Below are 20,258 nucleotides of genomic sequence, written 5' to 3' on the forward strand. Positions count from 1 at the left end.
GACCCCTTAACCCCTTCAACCCCCTTCCTTTACCCCTTTTTAACACTTTCCCTTGACCTCACTAACCTCTTCCCTTTACCCCTTAGCCACTATATCATGGATTACCTACATTAAGAAGAACAATAAAAGGGATTTGGTATTCAGTATTTCCCAACCTTTAGTACACAACAAACATGACTGCTTCTGACATACCCATCCCCCGCCCCCTCTCTCTCTCTTGCAGTTCTAATATTACCTTTAAACCTCTCTTCTACCCCTTAAACCCCCTTGAACTACTTCCCAGTCACCCCTTAGAGATAGATACCCTTAGAGATAGATACCTCCTTGAGATAGATACCTCCTAGAGATAGATACCCCCTAGAGATACCCCTTGGAGACAGATACCCCTTGGAGACAGATACCCCTTGGAGACAGACACCCCTTGGAGACATTATTGAGGGCAGGGTTAAGGACTGTAAAGGGTTAATATACACGTGGTAGTGGTGTAGTGGTGGCAGGTGGTGGTAGTGGTGGTAGACTGTGGTAGTGGTGGCAGGTGGTGGTAGTGGTGGTAGACGGTGGTAGTGGTGGCAGGTGGTGGTCGTGGTGGTAGACAGGTGGTAGTGGTGGTGGTCGTGGTGGTAGACGGTGGTAGTGGTGGCAGGTGGTGGTAGTGGTGGCAGGTGGTGGCAGGTGGTGGAGGCAGTGGTGGTAGATACTGCTGGAGATGACCATGTTCTGACGATGTCTGGGTCACGTGCGTAAATAATAATATATAATAATAATAATAATATATAATAATAATAATAATATATAATAATAATAATAATAATAATATAATAATAATATATATAATAATAATAATAATAATAATAATAATAATAATAATTAACGGTTTATTGAAAAAGTCATCAGTCGAAGGCTGAAAATATACATTAGACAAAAATGACTTATTACATACAAAGACATGGGGTGGGTGGGTCGTTTAACAAAAGCTTTCATTACTAAGGAACAATGATTGAACATACAAATTATAATAGTTTACAGCTGATGGTGTGTGTTGAGAGAGAGATGGGAGATGCATAGATAGATAGTGGTGGTGGTGGAGGTGAGTGAGAGGTGAGTGGATGGATAAGTGAGTGAGTGAGAGTGAGTGGATGGATAAGTGAGTGAGTGAGAACGAATGAGTGGGTGAGTGAGTGGATGAGTGGGTGGATGAGTGAGTGAGTGGGTGAGGTTACCCGCCGCATCTCTCGACCTGTGCACTGTACGGGTCCACCTGTCCGCCCGTCTCACCTGTGTCTTCATAAACAACTTAATTAATATCATGTCTCTCCCTCACGTTGTTGTTGTTGTTGTTGTTGTTGTTGTTGTTGGTAGATGATGGTCGTGGTTGATGGTGGTGGTGGTAGATGATGGTGGTGGTAGATGATGGTGGTGGTAGATGATGGTGGTGGTAGATGATGGTGGTGGTTGATGGTGGTGGTGGTTGATGGTGGTGGTAGATGATGGTGGTGGTAGATGATGGTGGTGGTAGATGATGGTGGTGGTTGATGGTGGTGGTAGATGATGGTGGTGGTTGATGGTGGTGGTAGATGATGGTGGTGGTAGATGATGGTGGTGGTAGATGATGGTGGTGGTAGATGATGGTGGTGGTAGATGATGGTGGTGGTAGATGATGGTGGTGGTGATGGTGGTGGTAGATGATGGTGGTGGTAGATGGTGGTAGGTAGATGATGGTAGGTGGTTGATGGTGGTGGTAGATGATGGTGGTGGTAGATGATGGTGGTGGTTGATGGTGGTGGTAGATGATGATGGTGGTGGTAGATGATGGTGGTGGTAGATGATGGTGGTGGTTGATGGTGGTGGTAGATGATGGTGGTGGTAGATGATGGTGGTGGTAGATGATGGTGGTGGTAGATGATGGTGGTGGTAGATGATGGTGTGGTAGATGATGGTGGTGGTAGATGATGGTGGTGGTAGATGATGGTGAGGTGGTAGATGATGGTGGTGATGGTGGTGGTAGATGATGGTAGGTGGTAGATGATGGTGGTGGTAGATGATGGTGGTGGTAGATGATGGTGGTGGTAGATGATGGTGGTGGTAGATGATGGTGGTGGTAGATGATGGTGGTGGTTGATGGTGGTGGTAGATGATGGTCGTGGTAGATGATGGTCGTGGTAGATGATGGTGGTGGTAGATGATGGTGGTGGTAGATGATGGTGGTGGTAGATGATGGTGGTGAGGTAGATGATGGTGGTGGTAGATGGTGGTGGTAGATGATGGTGGTGGTAGATGATGGTGGTGGTAGATGATGGTGGTGGTAGATGATGGTGTGGTGGTAGATGATGGTGGTGGTAGATGATGGTGGTGGTAGATGATGGTGGTGGTAGATGATGGTGGTGGTGATGATGGTGGTGGTAGATGATGGTGGTGGTAGATGATGGTGGTGGTAGATGATGGTGGTGGTGGTGATGGTGGTGGTAGATGATGGTGGTGGTTGATGGTGGGTAGTGGGATGGTGGTGGTGGTAGATGATGGTGGTGGTAGATGATGGTGGTGGTTGATGGTGAGGTGGTAGATGATGGTCGTGGTAGATGATGGTGGTGGTAGATGATGATGGTGGTGGTAGATGATGGTGGTGGTAGATGATGGTGGTGGTAGATGATGGTGGTGGTAGATGATGGTGGTGGTAGATGATGGTGGTGGTAGATGATGGTGGTGGTAGATGATGATGATGGTAGATGATGGTGGTAGATGATGGTGGTGGTAGAGATGATGGTGGTGGTAGATGATGGTGGTAGATGATGGTGGTGGTAGATGATGGTGGTGGTAGATGATGATGATGGTAGATGATGGTGGTAGATGATGGTGGTGGTGGTAGATGATGATGGTGGTAGATGGTGGTGGTGGTAGATGATGATGGTGGTAGATGATGGTGGTGGTAGATAGTGATGGTGGTAGATGATGGTGGTGGTAGATGGTGATGGTGGTAGTTTGGGCACCACAGGAGAAGGTTATAGTGTGTCCGTGGTGGAAGGAAACAGAGAGAGAGAACAGTGTGAGTTCATTCCCCACTACCGTTATCAGCTGTGTCTACCTCCTCCTATCACCCGTTATCATATCTCTTATCTTTCCTTCATCCTCAACACGACCCAGTTTTTTAACAATGCATTAAAAACATATTAACTTTTTTTGTGTTTACCGACTGCCTGATGTCCGTCACGTGACCGCCTGTGTGGTTATGAGTCTCTCTCTTGGTGGGTGAAGGGGTTACGTTTATCATCCACCAATCAACAAGACAAGTTGAGCAACACTCGGCTCCCGTCCTAAAGGTCACTGGTTCGCTCCCACCTCGGCTCCCTCGGTCTTCCTTGATGTAAATAGGGAGTTGATTTTACAGTTGAAGGGAGTGAGGATCGTGTGCTGTGCTGGATAACTGTCTCTCGTCCACTGATCAACAAGACAAGTTAGACAATACTCGGCTCCCGTCCTATAGGTCATTGGTTCGTTCCCATTCCTCCCAGATGTAATGAGAAGCTAATTTTACAGTTGAAGGAAGAAAGAGTCATGTGCAGTGCTAACTAAACTCTCTCTCCTGTGTACTGTATAGTTAACTATTGCGAGGACTGTATCTACAAGGGTCGCCAGGCCTCTGGTGCCACTAATACTGTCATCTGTGACAAGTGGTCAGTGAGGCTGAGAAACCTTCAATGTTCAAATAATTTTCAAGATGTACTGTAGGTGAAACAGCCAGGTGGTCTTCGAGGAAGAGTTTACCAAGCTCCACACACACACACACACACACACACACACACACACACACACACACCTCCAGGACCGAAGCAACTTAAGGCATCATAACAATAGGTGATGCCCCGGACCAGCACTGACACACCTTGGTACTGTGACCACTGTCCATGATGCTGCAGGCTCTGAAGGGTGGCGCTACAGTAGCTGCTGTATCTTTATGTAACTCACTGTAACACTGTAGGACCCGTGTTGTAATAGTTAGTATCCTCGCCTCACAAACACGTGGCTAAGGGTTCGATCTCCAGGTAGAGTGAAACTATGAATATAAATATATATTTTTTTACGCCCTTTGCCTCCGGATGGTGTTCTGAGGAAATGGTTAGCCAGTGCAGTCGGCGAGTTGTCCGGTCTTCTTGGATTATTCCTTAACACTGGGACATACAGGTCGTTAACTCAGGGTATGGTCGTCGTTAACTCAGGGTGTGGTCGTAATTAACTCAGGGTGTGGTCGTAATTAACTCAGGGTGTGGTCGTTGTGTGGGCGACAGCTTCTACACCTTAAAAAGATTCACATAAGTAAGTTGTAACCATTTATTACACCAACCACGACGACCTGCGCCCCGTCACGACCTGCTCCCGGCCACGAACTGCTCCCGGCCACGACCTGCTCCCGGCCATGACCTGCTCTCGGCCACGACCTGCTCTCGGCCATAACCTGCTCCAGGCCACGACCTGCTCACACGCCACGACCTGCTCACACGCCACGACCTGCTCACACGCCACGACCTGCTCACACGCCACGATCCAGCCACGAGTGAACCACCACAACAACAACAGCAACAACGACCACAGCTTGGCACCTGCACCAGAAACAAAGAGGAAGAGGAGGCGGAGGAGGAAGAGGGAGGAGGAGGAGGAGGAAGAGGAGGCGGAGGAGGAGGAGGAAGAGGGAGGAGGAGGAGGAGGATGTGAGCAAAACACACAACACACACAGGAGCCAAATATCAACATGGCCCTGTTAAGACTCCCCGACACACTCTGAGACCAAGCAACACCTGCAGCAGTGTTATAAATACTACTGACGGCGTGGTGGTGGTGGTGGTGGTAGAAGGTCCTAATGAGGGTAGTAATCGTGGTAGAAGGTCCTAATGAGGGTAGTAATCGTGGTAGAAGGTCCTAATGAGGGTAGTAATCGTGGTAGAAGGTCCTAATGAGGGTAGTAATCGTGGTAGAAGGTTCTAATGAGGGTAGTAATTGTGGTAGAAGGTCCTAATGAGGGTAGTAATTGTGGTAGAAGGTCCTAATGAGGGTAGTAATCGTGGTAGAAGGTCCTAATGAGGGTAGTAATCGTGGTAGGTCTAATGGGGAGATTAGTGGTAGAAGGTCCTAATGAGGGTAGGAATTGTGGTAGAAGGTCCTAATGAGGGTAGTAATCGTGGTAGAAGGTCCTAATGAGGGTAGTAATCGTGGTAGAAGGTCCTAATGAGGGTAGGAATTGTGGTAGGTCCTAATGAGGGTAGTAATCGTGGTAGGTCCTAATGAGGGTAGTAATTGTGGTAGAAGGTCCTAATGATGGTAGTAGAAGTGGTAGAAGGTTCTAATGAGGATAGTAGTAGTGGTAGAAGGTCCTAATGAGGGTAGTAGTAGTGGTAGAAGGTTCTAATGAGGGTAGTAGTAGTGGTAGAAGGTCTTAGTGATAATGGTAGTTGGTCCTGATGATGGTGGTAGTGATGGTGGTAGGTCCTGATGCCAATAACCACCACACACAAAGGTTCCTCCTGACAATGACTGAGTAGATTCACGGGAAATATTTGTACGATATTGAGATGCGCACACACGCGCACACGCACACACACACACACACACACACACACACACACACACGGATATTAAGGATAACGTCACTAGGTCAGGAAAATTCCTTAAGTTAACCTACATCGTATTTTTAGTCTTTAAGTAGACTGCAGAAGCTAATGAGATGTGCCAACAATTGTGTGTGAATCTCTCTCTCTAACACACAACTAATATTTTCTTCTTTAATTTTTGGATGTTCAAGGATCAGGGTTCATGGTTTGGGATTCAGATTCAAGGCTCAGGGTTCATGGTTCGGGGTTCAGGTTCAGGGTTCGGGCTTCAGGTGTTCGGGGTTCAGTTTTAGGGTTCTGGGTTCAGGTGTTCAGGGTTCAGTTTTAGGGTTCTGGGTTCAGGTGTTCGGGGTTTAGTTTCAGTGTTCGGGCTTCAGTTTCGGAGTTCAGGTTCAGGGTTCATGATTCGGGGTTCATGGCACAGGGTTCGGGATTCGTGGTTCAGGGTTCATGGCTCGAGGTTCAGAGTTCATGGTTCGGGGTTCAGGGTACATAGGTTTCAAGGGTTCGGGGTTCATGGCACGGGGTTCGCTTCCTCTCTGGTGAACTTAGGAACGAAATTTAATACTGACCGACCGACACCAACTTCCCTGACCTATATATTACTCAGTGAGTCAGTGCGGGGCGGACATACTGTTTATTTTTATTGTGTGTGTGTGTGTGTGTGTGTGTGTGTGTGTGTGTGTGTGTGTGTGTGTGTGTGTGTGTGAAAATATCAAAATAAAAACACCTTAGTAACGGCCCAAAAAACAACACTTATCAACGCACTACTATATTCTGCTCACCTGGAGGCTGGTGCTGGAGGCGGGAGTAATTAGCAGAGTCCCGTGTGATAATGGACAGGTAACTACTGTGAGAACCTGTCCATCCTAGCACCAATGGCGCCGCCACCACTGGTACCATTGTCAAGGTGACGGGCCTCTGTAATAATAATAATAATAATAATAATAATAATAATAATAATAATAATAATAATAATAATAATAATAATAAAATAATAATGATAATAATAATAATAATAATAATAATAATAAATAATAATAATAATAATAATAATAATAACTACAATAACAACAATAATAATAATAAAATAATTATAATAATAATGACAATAACAATAACAGCAACAAAAATAATAATGATAACTGCAACAATAATAATAATAATAACATTAGCAATAAAAATTCTTCCATACGTTACACAACACACCACAGACGCACTCTCAGTGGTAAAGTGCGTAGAAAGTGTGTGTGTGTGTAATGTAACCCCTGGCCTCACTAGTTACACAAGCTATAGCCAACGCACTCTGAATGGTGTGGTGGTGCGAACAGTACATTCAAGGTTAGTGTGACGCACCTCAACACACACACACTTATATAACTACGACAAAAACTACGACAAAAACTACGACATGCATCCTCAATTAAATTCTTGTAAGTCAGATTATCCTACGTAAATGTTGGGTTCTAAAATGTTTCGCAGTTAGATTTTTCCATTAACTTAAAACACCCACAGCTATGACTCACTCACTCACTCACTCACACACACAATGACTCACTCACTCACTCACTCACTGATCACAACAAACACTCACTCATTTATCCGACGTTCCACAGAAAACATTACTTTACGTAGCTTTTAGGAACCGAACGATGAATTACAGTTTAGTTACGTCTGGAGGGAGGAGGAGCCGATTTATTCCTTATGTAAGTAATCTTTGTGTTATAGTGATGATGGTGGTGATGGTGGTAGTGATGGTGGTAGTGATGATGGTGATAGTGATGTTGATGATGACAATGATTATGATGGTGATGATAAGTGACGCTAATAAGTGATAGTGATGATGATAGTGAAAAAACGATGATGGTGGTGGTGATGATGGTGATGATTAGAGTTTTTCATATTAATTCTGAGTTAATACAACGCTTCACCATCAATCAACATCAGACAGTAAACGACAAGAAGCATTGTTCTCTCACCACTTATAAACACAGATGAACCCATAAGTAGATGCTAAGTTATTCTCAAGTGTCAAGGCAATTTTGGTAGCAACTGAGAGAGAGAGAGAGAGAGAGTTTGCTTCTCCGGTTGCACATCTTCACAATAAACATTACATTTCTGTTTAACCTTTAGCATTCCAAAACCGTATCTAATTCACCTCTATGTACAGTAGAATATCCTTTACACCATAACACACAACGTAATACCACAAATACACCAGCCAGCATGACGAACAACCAATCAGATTTGAAATTATGAATATAGATGAGTTCTCAGAGGTTCTTGGCATCCTAACTATCCTGGCGCCCGGGGTCTTGTTTTGGTGTGACGTCACGTTGTTTACATGCTCGGCGGAGGGGAGGTGCGTCTGAGATTCTAGCCATCTTGTACTGCGAAGTTGTTATATTGGAACCAGCCTAAGATCTCTTGGTGTAAATATAAGGTCGTTGAACCACCTGAAGAATTTCCACCCTAAGTTATTTCACTTAAAGATTAACCTGCACCTAAACACTATTTGGGGGGGATGAGGTTAAGTTAGATTTGGTTAGGTTAAATTAGGTCAGATTAGATTAGGTCAGACTAAAGTAGGTTATGTTAGCATAGGTTAGGTTATATAAGGCTAAGTTAAATTAGGTCAGACTACAGTAGAGTAGGTGAGACCAGGCTTAGGTTTGGTAAGCTCCTCTCCTTCACACGGTAATCGACTGTGGTGTAGTAGTGGTGGAACACGTGGTCGGGGGTGGCGGAGAGGGAAGGACCACTGGGGGTTAATTTAGCCCTGGAGGCCGCTCCTCTACACCTGCGCCAAGACCAAACACAGGTGTGCCACTGTAACACTTTAAGGACGATGGTTTAACCAGGGTTTAACTTATTGTGGTTTACACACACACACACACGTCAATGCTTTAGGTCAGTCACCTCCAACAGTTCAGATTCTTAACAAACTCGTAAATAAATAAATATTTCCCTCGACCCTGCAGGCTGCCTCAGAACCAGTCTATTTATACAGTACAGTCTTAGTGCACTGTCTCCGCCATCTTGAGAGACTCTACATCACATGCCCACAAGAGCCACTTGTTACCTGGTGTAGGTGTTGAGCTGATGCTGTTGCCGAGGCGGTGTGTGAGAGGTAGACAGGTGGGGGTTGAGACAGAGACAGACAGACAGACAGAGACAGACAGAGACAGACAGAGACAGACAGAGACAGACAGATATATAGATAGAAAAATATTTAAAGGAAATAATTATAAAGAGAGAAGAGAGAGAGAGAGAGAGAGAGAGAGAGAGAGAGAGAACATCACCACCAACACATTACAGATTACCCACGAGGGGGCTAGTTTATTGGGCACCCCCTTACATCCTGTGCAAGGTGGAAGTCCAAGAAATGAACGGGGCCGCAGATGATGACCTTGTGAGACGCCTGACGAATGATAATAACAAGAGAGAGAATAAGAGATAAAAAATCAGACATGGAGAAGAGATAGATAGAGAGAGAGACAGACAGATAGACGCACTTCCACTATACAAGAATAGCGCAGTTAAGGAGGGAGGGGGTGAGAGGGAGGGACCTAGCGTATGACGTCAAGAGTCAATTGGGGCCGGAGGGGAAGAATCAGGCGAGTGATGGAACCTCATCACTAATATCCCTACATGACAGGCGCCGACCCCCCTCCCCTACCGTCCTTGGGTGTCTCATGACGGTGTAGGACATCCCTCTCTCTCTCTCTCTATCAGCCATCCCTCCCGGACCCTCCTACAGGCAGGCAGTGTCGCTAAGGGGATGGATGGAGCTCAGAGGATGGGACAAAGGGGTCTCTCTCTCTCTCTCTCTCTCTCTCTCTCATGTGGTTCCTCCTGATGGGGTCGTTTCCCTGCCTTACGGAAACTGATCATGGGGAAGAATGGGGGAATTGATCATGGGGGAGGAGGGAGGGGGTTTTCCTTGCCTATGATGAGGACATGGTGATATAGGAGGGGGGGGGGAGGGTTGTCTATGGGATGGTGGATGGGGATGTTCACTCACGCGGGAGGTCACGTGAGTCTGATGGTCAGTGTATTTGAGTACACATCACGTAGAGATCAGATCACCCTACCACCCCCTCCTCCCTTCCCCCACCCACCCTGTCCCTCACCAGTGTGTTTCACCTCTTGATCAAACATCCTAATGCTGCCTGGGTGGTCAGATTAGGTTAGGTTAGGTTATGTTATGATAGGTTAATTTAGGTTAGGTTAGATTAATTTGGGTTAGGTTAAGTTAGGTTAGGTTTTTATTATTATTATTATTATTATTATTATTATTATTATTATTATTATTATTATTATTATTATTATTAATCTTTCTAGGTCACTGCTAAGAATCCATCAGCTTTTGGCAGGCAGCTTAGTCAAGTCAAGCTTTGTTCCGCCATCAACAAGTGTATCAGCCCCGTGTATAGTACAGGAACTAGTGTACTAGAAAGAGTATACAAGGAATAATGAGCAAAAATCTCATTCTAGGCAGAGAACTGAACCAGGGATTCTTGAGTTATGAATCAAGAGCTCTACCACTCTGCCACGGACCTGCGGACCACCCTATTATTATACAGTGCAAACCAGGGAATGCTCTGCCTTCTTCTGTGTTTCCATTCTCTTACAATCTGTCTCACTTTAAAAAGCTGGTTTTCCGGCATCTTCGTGGTGTAGATTAACACAGTATAACCTTTTTTCTATATTTACAATTTCTTTCCGTTCTTTTTTTTTTTCGCCCCTCAGGCTCCGTTGAGGGTCGTTTGACCTGTGCCCGGGTGGGCTAATTCCCGTAAAAAGCTATTTCCACATGAGTAAATACCTTAGCCTGACCTAACCTAGCCTAGCCTAACCTAACCTAACCTAATCTAACCTAACCTAGCTTTTTTCATATAAGTAAATATCTTAAACTAACCTAAACTAACTTAACCAAACAGCTTAACCAACACAATTTCTCAACCACACGAGGAACAGCAATAATAAAAATTGATCCGTGCTCCAAAAATTCGTCTCGGTGAAGAGAAACGAGAACGTCGGGACCTTGAAGTGATCCACCGATGACTGAAGAAAAAATAAACACGAATAAAACTCTCTCCAAAAAATTACATTACGCTTGAATGTTAGTCTGTAATTTCAGCGGTGTTATCATATGGTGGTGGTAATGGTGGTGGTGATACGCCACATCAAGTTGTTCAAAGAATTTCTCAAGGTGACTCCCACAGGATTTAGTGAGTGTGTGTGTGTGTGTGTGTGTGTGTGTGTGTGTGTGGACGAAACTTGACACATTTTTAACTTCTTCCTGTCAATGATGTTCTTCTTTCGTGTATGACGGAGTCTTGCTTTCTCTAGCTATCTGTCTTTATCTCTCACCCAGTTCACGTTTTCTTCAAAATCTCTCTTTCTCTATCTCTCGCACTCTCATATGGCCACAGATAGTCTCACATGGCCACAGATAGTTGCACATGGCCACAGATAGTCGCATATGGCCTTAGTTAGTCATATATGACCTTAGGTAATCTCACATGGCCTTAGGTAGTCTCACAGGGCCACATAGCTTTATATGGACACATATAGTTTCACATGGCCAAAGATACACACACATAACCACAGGTAATACACAAATGGCCACAGGTAATACGCACATGGCCACGTCGTGCGTAAAACTTACCTGAATTACAGTGCGAAGGATGACATAATCTGGTTATCGTGTCTCCAACCCCCTCCACCACCCCCACCCCTCCACCACCCACCCACTGTTTTACGACACACCCCCCCTCCCCCCAGTTCAAGGTTCGGCACACCCACACCACCACAATTCCTCAGCTGTGAATCGCTTGCTCCTGTCTCTCTGTACCGGTAGCTAGTTTCTACCCGGTCGACTGGTAGTAACTGGTTACGAGGGCGGAGCAGGAAATGACGTATTTTAGACTCACCCCCCCCTCTCCCTCCCCCCTCCATACACAGTACAGTCTTTCTTGTTTCTACTACCAACAATAATAATAATAATAATAATAATAATAATAATAATAATAAAATATTAATAAACTAATAATAATAATAATAATAATAATAATAATAATAATAATAAAATATTAATAAACTAATAATAATAATAATAATAATAAAATATTAATAAACTAACAATAATAATAATAATAATAATAATAATAATAATAAAATATTAATAAAATATTAATAAACTAATAATAATAATAATAATAATAATAATAATAATAATAATAAAATATTAATAAACTAATAATAATAATAATAATAATAATAATAATAATAATAATAATAATAATAATAATAATAATAATAATAGCACCACGTTGTTTTTGAGCTCCCTACACTAGTCTTTAGAGCCCTACACTAGTCTTAGAGCCCCACACATAAGAACATAAGAATATAAGAACATAAGAATGGAGGAAACTGCAGTGGGGCCCATTATCTACACAAGCAGTCCTGTTTACAATTCAACCCCTATTGCTCATATAAGCATCCAACCCATGTTTGAAGCTATTCAGCGTATCTGCTAACGATGATATTTCTGGTAACGTGTTCCATTCATCCACTACTCAGTTTTAAATCCAGTGTTTACCTATTTCACGCCTAAATCTAAATTTGTCTAATTTAAAACCATTGTTACGAGTTCGCTCCTGGTTGGATAGTTTGAGTACCTTTGTAATGTCCCCTTTGTTTAGCCCTGCCTTCCACTTATACATCTCTATCAGGTCGCCCCTCGCTCTACGTCTCTCAAGGGAGTGCAACTTAAGATGCTTTAACCTGTCTCTATACTCAAGGTTCATAATGCCCGGGATTAGTCTTGTCATTCTCCTCTGAATTCTTTCCAAGGATTCTATATCCATTCTGTAATACGGTGACCAGAACTGAACTGAGTAATCCAGGTGTGGTCTCACAAGAGCAAGATACAGTTTTAGGATGACCTCGCTAGTCTTGTAACTAACACTCCTTTGTGTGAACCCAAGTACTTTATTAGCCCTGTTACGAGCAAAAACACATTGTTTACTTGGCTTAAGGTTCCTACTTATCATTACTCCTAAATCTCTCTCGCAGTCGGATTTCTCTATGGCATCGTTGTTCATCTGGTATCTGGTTTCCCTGTTTACATCTCCTATACTGAGTACTTTACATTTGTCCACGTTGAATTTCATCTGCCATTTTTCAGACCATCCGAAAAATTTGTTTAGATCCTCCTGTACTTTTGCTGAGTCCTCGTCAGAATTAATAACACGTCCTATTTTAGTGTCATCAGCAAATTTACTTATGTTGCTGCCTATGCCGATATCTATGTCGTTTATGTATATAATAAATAATAATGGTCCAAGTACTGAGCCTTGGGGAACTCCACTTGTGACGTTGCTCCAATGGGACTTAGTGCCGTTAATGCTCACTCCCTGTTTCCTGTCCTGTAACCACGCCCTAATCCATTTAAGGATGTCACCTTTGATGCCATGAGCTTCTACCTTTCTAATTAGTCTTTCATGGGGGACTCTGTCGAAGGTTTTGCTAAAGTCGAGATATACCACATCATAATTGTGCCCCTCGTCCACCGATTCGAAAACTGATGAAAAGAATGTTAATAGATTAGTTAAACAAGAACGTACGCTTGTGAAGCCATGCTGGGAATCATTGATCAATCGGTGCTTCTCCAGGTGATTTCGAATAGAGTTTGAAATGATTGCTTCCAGTAATTTGCCTACTATTGATGTTAGACTGATTGGGCGGTAGTTAGAGGATAGTGATCTATCCCCCTTCTTGAAAATCGGTATTACATTCGCTATCCTCCAGGATTCTGGCACTACACCTGTTTTAAGGACATGTTAAACAACTTTGCTAAGGGCATACTAAGCTCTTCCTTACATTCCTTTAATACTCTGGCAAATATCTCATCGGGACCAGGTGACCTATTAGGCTTTAGTTTGTCTATTTGCTTACTAACATCGTTACTAGTCACTACTATCTCGCTTAATTTGTTTTCTTCACTATCTCTGAATAGAGTCGGTGCCTCGGGTATCACACTGAGTCTTAGAACCCAACACTCAGTCTTAGAACCCCACACCCAGTCTTAGAACCCCACACCCAGTCTTAGAACCCCACACTCAGTCTTAGAACCCCACACCCAGTCTTAAAGCCCCACACCCAGTCTTAGAACCCCACACCCAGTCTTAGAACCCAACACTCAGTCTTAGAGCCCCACACTTAGTCTTAGAGCCCCACACTCAGTCTTAGAGCCCAACACTCAGTCTTAGAGCCCAACACTCAGTCTTAGAGCCCCACACTTAGTCTTAGAGCCCCACACTCAGTCTTAGAGCCCCACACTCAGTCTTAGAGCCCAACACGCAGTCTTAGAGCCCCACACTCAGTCTTAGAGCCCAACACTCAGTCTTAGAACCTCACACTTAGTCTTAGAGCCCCGGACTGTCATTAAGTTACATGGCACGATGAAATGAATATTTTGTTTGTCATCAAATGCTAAGTTGTGTCGTGATAGTTTTAAAGTCATACCCGGAGGTGTGTGTGTGTGTGTGTGTGTGTGTGTGTGTGTGTACCCTGAGGACGACCGGATTTAGGGTACGGAGGACAGGTGACGGGCGAGAGAATGACTATAGCCTTAGTAACAGGCCCATACATGCATATACATGCTCATACTGGCTCATGCTGGTTCATACAGGCTTGAATATAGCCATATGCTCCTTAACCACATACACACACACACACACGGCGTCAAGTTTATTTTCCGGAATCTGTTGTCATCGTTCTGCTTTCAATCTGTGTGTTCATGCGTCCGGTTCGTGTGTGTGTGTGTGTGTGTGTGTGTGTAATGACTCAGCCATACATATAACTGATAAAAAATACCACCATAGAGGTTCCAACCAAGGTTCTCAGGTAACATGGTTCAGTCCGGGTAGCCAAGAACCTGTGTTGACCAGGTGACGTTAGTTACTTGAGTACGATAACTTGACCTTTGAATCCGAACACAGCCATTTGAGTACGATGATTTAAGTCCTACAGTACTATGACACCCTTTGAGTACGATACCAACCCTTGAATACAATGACTTAACCCCTTCAGTACTATGACAACGTTTTGAGTACTAATATTTAATCCTTTGAGTACAATAACTTATTCAAGGGACTGAACCATCGTACTCAAGGGACTAAGTTATCGTACTCAAAGGGTTAATCATCATACTCAAAGGTTAAATCATCATACTCAAAGGGTTAAATCATCATACTCAAAGGGTTAAATCATCATACTCAAAGGGTTAAACTCAGGGTCGGAACTTGCAAAGATTCTTACCTCACAAATGAGAGAAAATATCTAAGCTAATGTAGAGTCTTAGCGAGACTGTGACGGCATCTTTGAGTCTGAGAGATTTCGAACTTTATTTTTTATCCTTAGAAAAATTTAAGTATTGTGATGTGTGTGTTTAACAACAACAACAACAACAACAACAACAACAACAACAACAACAACAACAACAACAACAACAGCAACAACAACAACAACAACAACAACAACAACAACAACAACAACAACAACAACAACAACATAACAACAACAACAACAACAACAACAACAACAACAACAACAACAACAACAACAACAAACAACAACAACAACAACAACAGCAACAAAAACAAACAACAACAACAACAACAACAACAACAACAACAACAACAACAACAACAACAACAACAACAACAACAACAAACAACAACAACAACAAATAACAACAACAACAACAACAACAACAACAACAGCAACAACAACAACAACAACAACAACAACAAACAACAACAACAACAACAACAACAACAACAACAACAACAACAACAACAACAACAACAACAACAACAACAACAACAACAACAACAACAACAACAACAACAACAACAACAACATAAGCAACAACAACAACAACAACAACAACAAACAACAACAACAACAACAACAACAACAACAACAACAACAACAACAACAACAACAACAACAACAACAACAACAACAACAACAAACAACAACAACAACAACAACAACAACAACAACAACAACAAACAACAACAACAACAACAACAACAACAACAACAACAACAACAACAACAACAACAACAACAACAACAACAACAACAACAACAACAACAACAACAACAACAACAACAACAACAACAATAGTAATAATAATAATAATAAAGACCCATAAATAAATACAAATTTGAAAAAAAATCAAGAGTGAAAACTATACATGTATGTTGTTTTGTAAAAGTAAGAAAAACAACTGAGACCCTGCAATTGTGTGTAAATGAGGCAGAAAGTCAGCTCACCAACCTGGGACTTGGTCACAATTTTTGTGATGCCATATGGCAGCAGGGTCTACCATTAGACAACACATTATGCTTCCAATATCTTCCCAGGCGGTAGTACCTCCCTGTGTGTGTGTGTGTGTGTGTTATTATCTAAAATAAGTTGAAGTTTTACATGGTATCATTTTATCCTTGAGCTCCGCCCAAGTCACACCACCAGCCAATCAGAGAGCAGGAAGGACGACCCCACCCCCAGACCCACCTGACACCCCCTCTTCCACCTGTACCCGCTCATACAGACGAATATATGCGTTACGGTGACCTCCCCAATCCTTATTACCAGGAATTACAACACCTGGGCAGAACATCCGTTCTGTTCACCAACAATAACCTCATTAACCTTGAGAGTAAATAAACTGAAAAATAAACTGGTTCTCAATCTCGATAAGAATTATAATGAACTAAGACTTGGTAATCGTCTTTAAGAAGTAAATATAATTTTTCCCCAGGATGGACAACGACTCGCACCCATCCAGCAGCTGATGACGATGTGTACACAGGAGCGCTAACTGCGTTTTGGATTACAAAACCAAACATATACGGACCATACCACACACACTGAAGGTCAGGGGCCGAAATTTGACCAATATCATGGCCATATGCACCTGATATTAGGAGATATTTTGAGGTCAATAGTAATTACTTTTTACTATACAAAAAGCCTGAGTACAATACTGCATTAAATGTAAATTATTGGAATTTTCTGATAAAAAGGGTGGTCCGGACCCCTAGGACCCCCCCTGGATCTGCCCTTGGGCATAGGGGAGGGGAAGGAGGAGGAGCAAAGGAGGAGATTAGAAGGAGAGGGGATGGAGGAAGAGAAGTAAGGGAAGGAGAAGGAGGTAGATGAGAGGGTGGGAGGGGTTAGTCAGTAGCCTTGGTAGAGCTTGAGGACATCAACAAACACCCAGGGACCAGCATCTTCATCTTGGCTTTTGTTTAATGTCTGACCTTCACATTGTTGACATGGCTCGCCCCTCCTCACAACACTGTATACAACCACAACCTTGTTTACAGCTCACAACACTGTATACAACCACAACTTTGTTTACAGCTCACAACACTGTATACAACCACAACCTTGTTTACAGCTCACAACACTGTATACAACCACAACCTTGTTTACAGCTCACAACACTGTATACAACCACAACCTTGTTTACAGCTCACAACACTGTATACAACCACAACTTTGTTTACAGCTCACAAGACTGTATACAACCACAACTTTGTTTACAGCTCACAACACTGTATACAACCACAACTTTGTTTACAGCTCACAACACTGTATACAACCACAACCTTGTTTACAGCTCACAACACTACAACTTCCACCATCTTCAGCCTGTAGGAATATTCCGCTGTGCAACACTACACCTCAGCCGTTTGTCCAAAGTGTTGTACTGTACCTTCCCTCGCTCCCTTCCTTCCCTTTCTTTCTTCCTTCCCTCCCTCACTTTCTTCCTTCCCCCACTCCATTCCTTCCCTCCCTCACTTTCTTCCCCCACTCCCTTCCTTCCTTCCCTCCCTCCCTTTCTTCCTTCCCCACTCCCTTCCTTCCTTCCCTCCCTCCCTCCCTTTCTTCTTTCCCCCACTCCCTTCCTTCCTTCCTTCCTTCCCTCCTCCCTTCCTTCTCCCTCCCTTCCCTTCCCTCCCTTCCCTTCCCTCCCTCCCTTTCTTCCTTCCTTCCCTCCCTCCCTTTCTTCCTTCCCTCACTCCCTCCTACATTAGACACCAAGTACAAAATACACAATATCCTTTCTATTGACCTGATTAGACTTTGTTTACGTTAACAAAAACGTCTCGGGTTCATATAAGGATTTGTTGTGCTGTGACGTCAAGAACACAACACTCGCCGTGAAGGTGTTCGGTGGTGGACGACAACTACACCAATCTCCCGCCAAGTTTAGGCTGACTGAATTATTTTCCATAATATTTGGTTTAGTTAAGAGTGAGGTTGGCGCCTGGCATCAATACCTGTCTAGAAATCTGATGAGATGATGTAAACAGGTGTACGTCAGGCAGGTGCACGTCAGGCAGGTGTACGTCAGGCAGGTGCACGTCAGGCAGGTGTACGTCAGGCAGGTGCACGTCAGGCAGGTGTACGTCAGGCAGGTGCACGTCAGGCAGGTGCACGTCAGGCAGGTGCACGTCAGGCAGGTGCACGTCAGGCAGGTGCACGTCAGGTAGTTGTACGGACAGGTATGTCAGCGTTGGGTCACGTACAGTGTAACATTCATTGTTAACATTGACACTATAGTTTATTTGTTTATGAAATACTAACTTATGTTAATTATTTTTGAAGAGTTATCTAACTTAACAAAACCTTACTTAAACGCAACCTAACCTAACCGTAACCTAGCCTAACCGTAACCTAACCTAACCGTAACCTAACCGTAACCTAACCTAATCTATCATTACCTAACGTAACGTTACGTAACGTAGACTGGGGTGGATAGGCTAACCTTCACGTGACCCGAAAAAAGAAAATAGTGAGGAAGTTAGCTCTCTCCTCATTGGTGGAGAAATGGCAACTTCTCTCTCTCTGATTGGTGCTAAGATGACACAGGTTGTCTTGGTGAGAGAGGTCGTGACGCAGTGATCTAATTGGCGCACATTATGACAACTTGGGTTCGAGTGATTGGTGGGAAGAGGTTTGCGTTCTTCGTCGTGATTGGTGGACTGTTGTGTGTGGTTGGGGCGAAAAAACTAATAACTGCCTAAGGTGGGGAAGATGGGGGAGGGGGGGAGAAAGGGGGTAAAGAGGGGGAGGCGTAAAACAGACACCATCAAACCTGTTTATAATGCTGCTTGTGGTTGTTGTTGTTGTTAAGGATTCAGATATCCCAAGTCTTTCTTGCTGTCAGCCTCCTGCTGGTGTGTGTGTGTGTGTGTGTGGGTGTGTGTAACTTACAGTTGTTTGACAGCTCCCCCTCCCCCCCACCTCCCTCCACCACTTCCTCCCTCTTCACTGGCTGCTCACGTGGCCTGTAACGTGGGACCCCAGTGTTATTTTTCCAAGCACCTCCCTCCCCCACAACCTCCCTCCCCCACCACCATCACCACCTGTTTGCTGACGTCACTGAGACCTGATAATGCCCCTTTGGATGTCGCAAGGCAGCTTTTTTCGTTGATTATTGTTCGTTTCAACTGACAACACTCCACAACTCACCCGGGAGGAGGTGTTATACGTGGCGCTTTGTTTTGGTGAAGGGGATTATGGGAAGAACAACATCCCCCCCCTCAACCTTCCTCTCCTAACCTAACACATCAACACCTTTAAATTATACAACTACACCAAGTGTCAACAAACACACACACACACACACACACACACTAAACAACTCTCTAAACACAAACACTGAACCTAATCGTTCTCACTAATCGAATAAATAAATCACACTAAATTAAAAATGTTAAAATTATCCCAAAACCAGCAGGTGTTAAAATACCTGAAGGTGGCGCTGCTGGTGGTGGTGGCGGCCTACGGGGGTTACCTGTACCGGAGTAATGAGACCAACCAGGTGTTCCCTCACGAGCAGATGGAGGAGGCGGTGGCGGTGCTCTTCAGTGACTACGAGGCGCCCTGTGAGGAACGTCTTGTCCTCGCCCTTGATTACCTGGTACAGCTACAGGTGGAGCTGAATGCTGCCCGGTCCAGTAGCCTCCAGCAGCACCCCGGTCCAGCACCCAGCACCCCGGTCCAGCACCCAGCACCCCGGTCCAGCACCCAGTACCCCGGTCCAGCACCCAGTACCCCGGTCCAGCACCCAGTACCACCACCTAGTGACAACAGTTGAAGTATAATAATCTCTATTTATTTTTAACTCAATAATAATGATAATAATAATAATAATAATAATACAGCAATAACAAAAGTCTATTGGAAGTCATTGTTATTATTTTTCATCGTTTTTCGAGCAGCAGGACACATCGACCATCACCAGGGCACAGCAGGACACATCGACCATCACCAGGGAACAGCAGGACACATCGACCATCACCAGGGCACAGCAGGACACATCGACCATCACCAGGGCACAGCAGGACACATCGACCATCACCAGGGCACAGCAAGCAAGGACACCTCAAGGCACAGCAGGACACCTCAAGACACAGCAGGTCACCTCAAGGCACAGCAATACACCTCAGGACACAGCAGGTCACCTCAAGACACAGCAGGTCATCTCAGAACACAGCAGGTCACCTCAGGACACAGCAGGACACCTCAAGACACAGCAGTACACCTCAGGACACAGCAGGACAC

The 20,258-nt window shown here is 44.0% G+C and overlaps 1 long non-coding RNA gene across 1 annotated transcript; it reads right to left on the minus strand.

Annotated features, from left to right (window-relative positions):
• Positions 1-686: 686 nt before the first annotated feature.
• Positions 687-19,750, minus strand: LOC121864937. The gene is made up of 3 exons (XR_006088698.1): positions 19,444-19,750; positions 6,383-6,518; positions 687-727 (listed from the first exon to the last, which is right to left on the minus strand). It is a non-coding gene; the product is annotated as an uncharacterized LOC121864937 (long non-coding RNA).
• Positions 19,751-20,258: the final 508 nt, after the last annotated feature.

This window comes from Homarus americanus, unplaced genomic scaffold, assembly GCF_018991925.1.
Source record: "Homarus americanus isolate GMGI-L3 unplaced genomic scaffold, GMGI_Hamer_2.0 scaffold2539, whole genome shotgun sequence".
NCBI classification, from domain to species: domain Eukaryota; kingdom Metazoa; phylum Arthropoda; class Malacostraca; order Decapoda; family Nephropidae; genus Homarus; species Homarus americanus.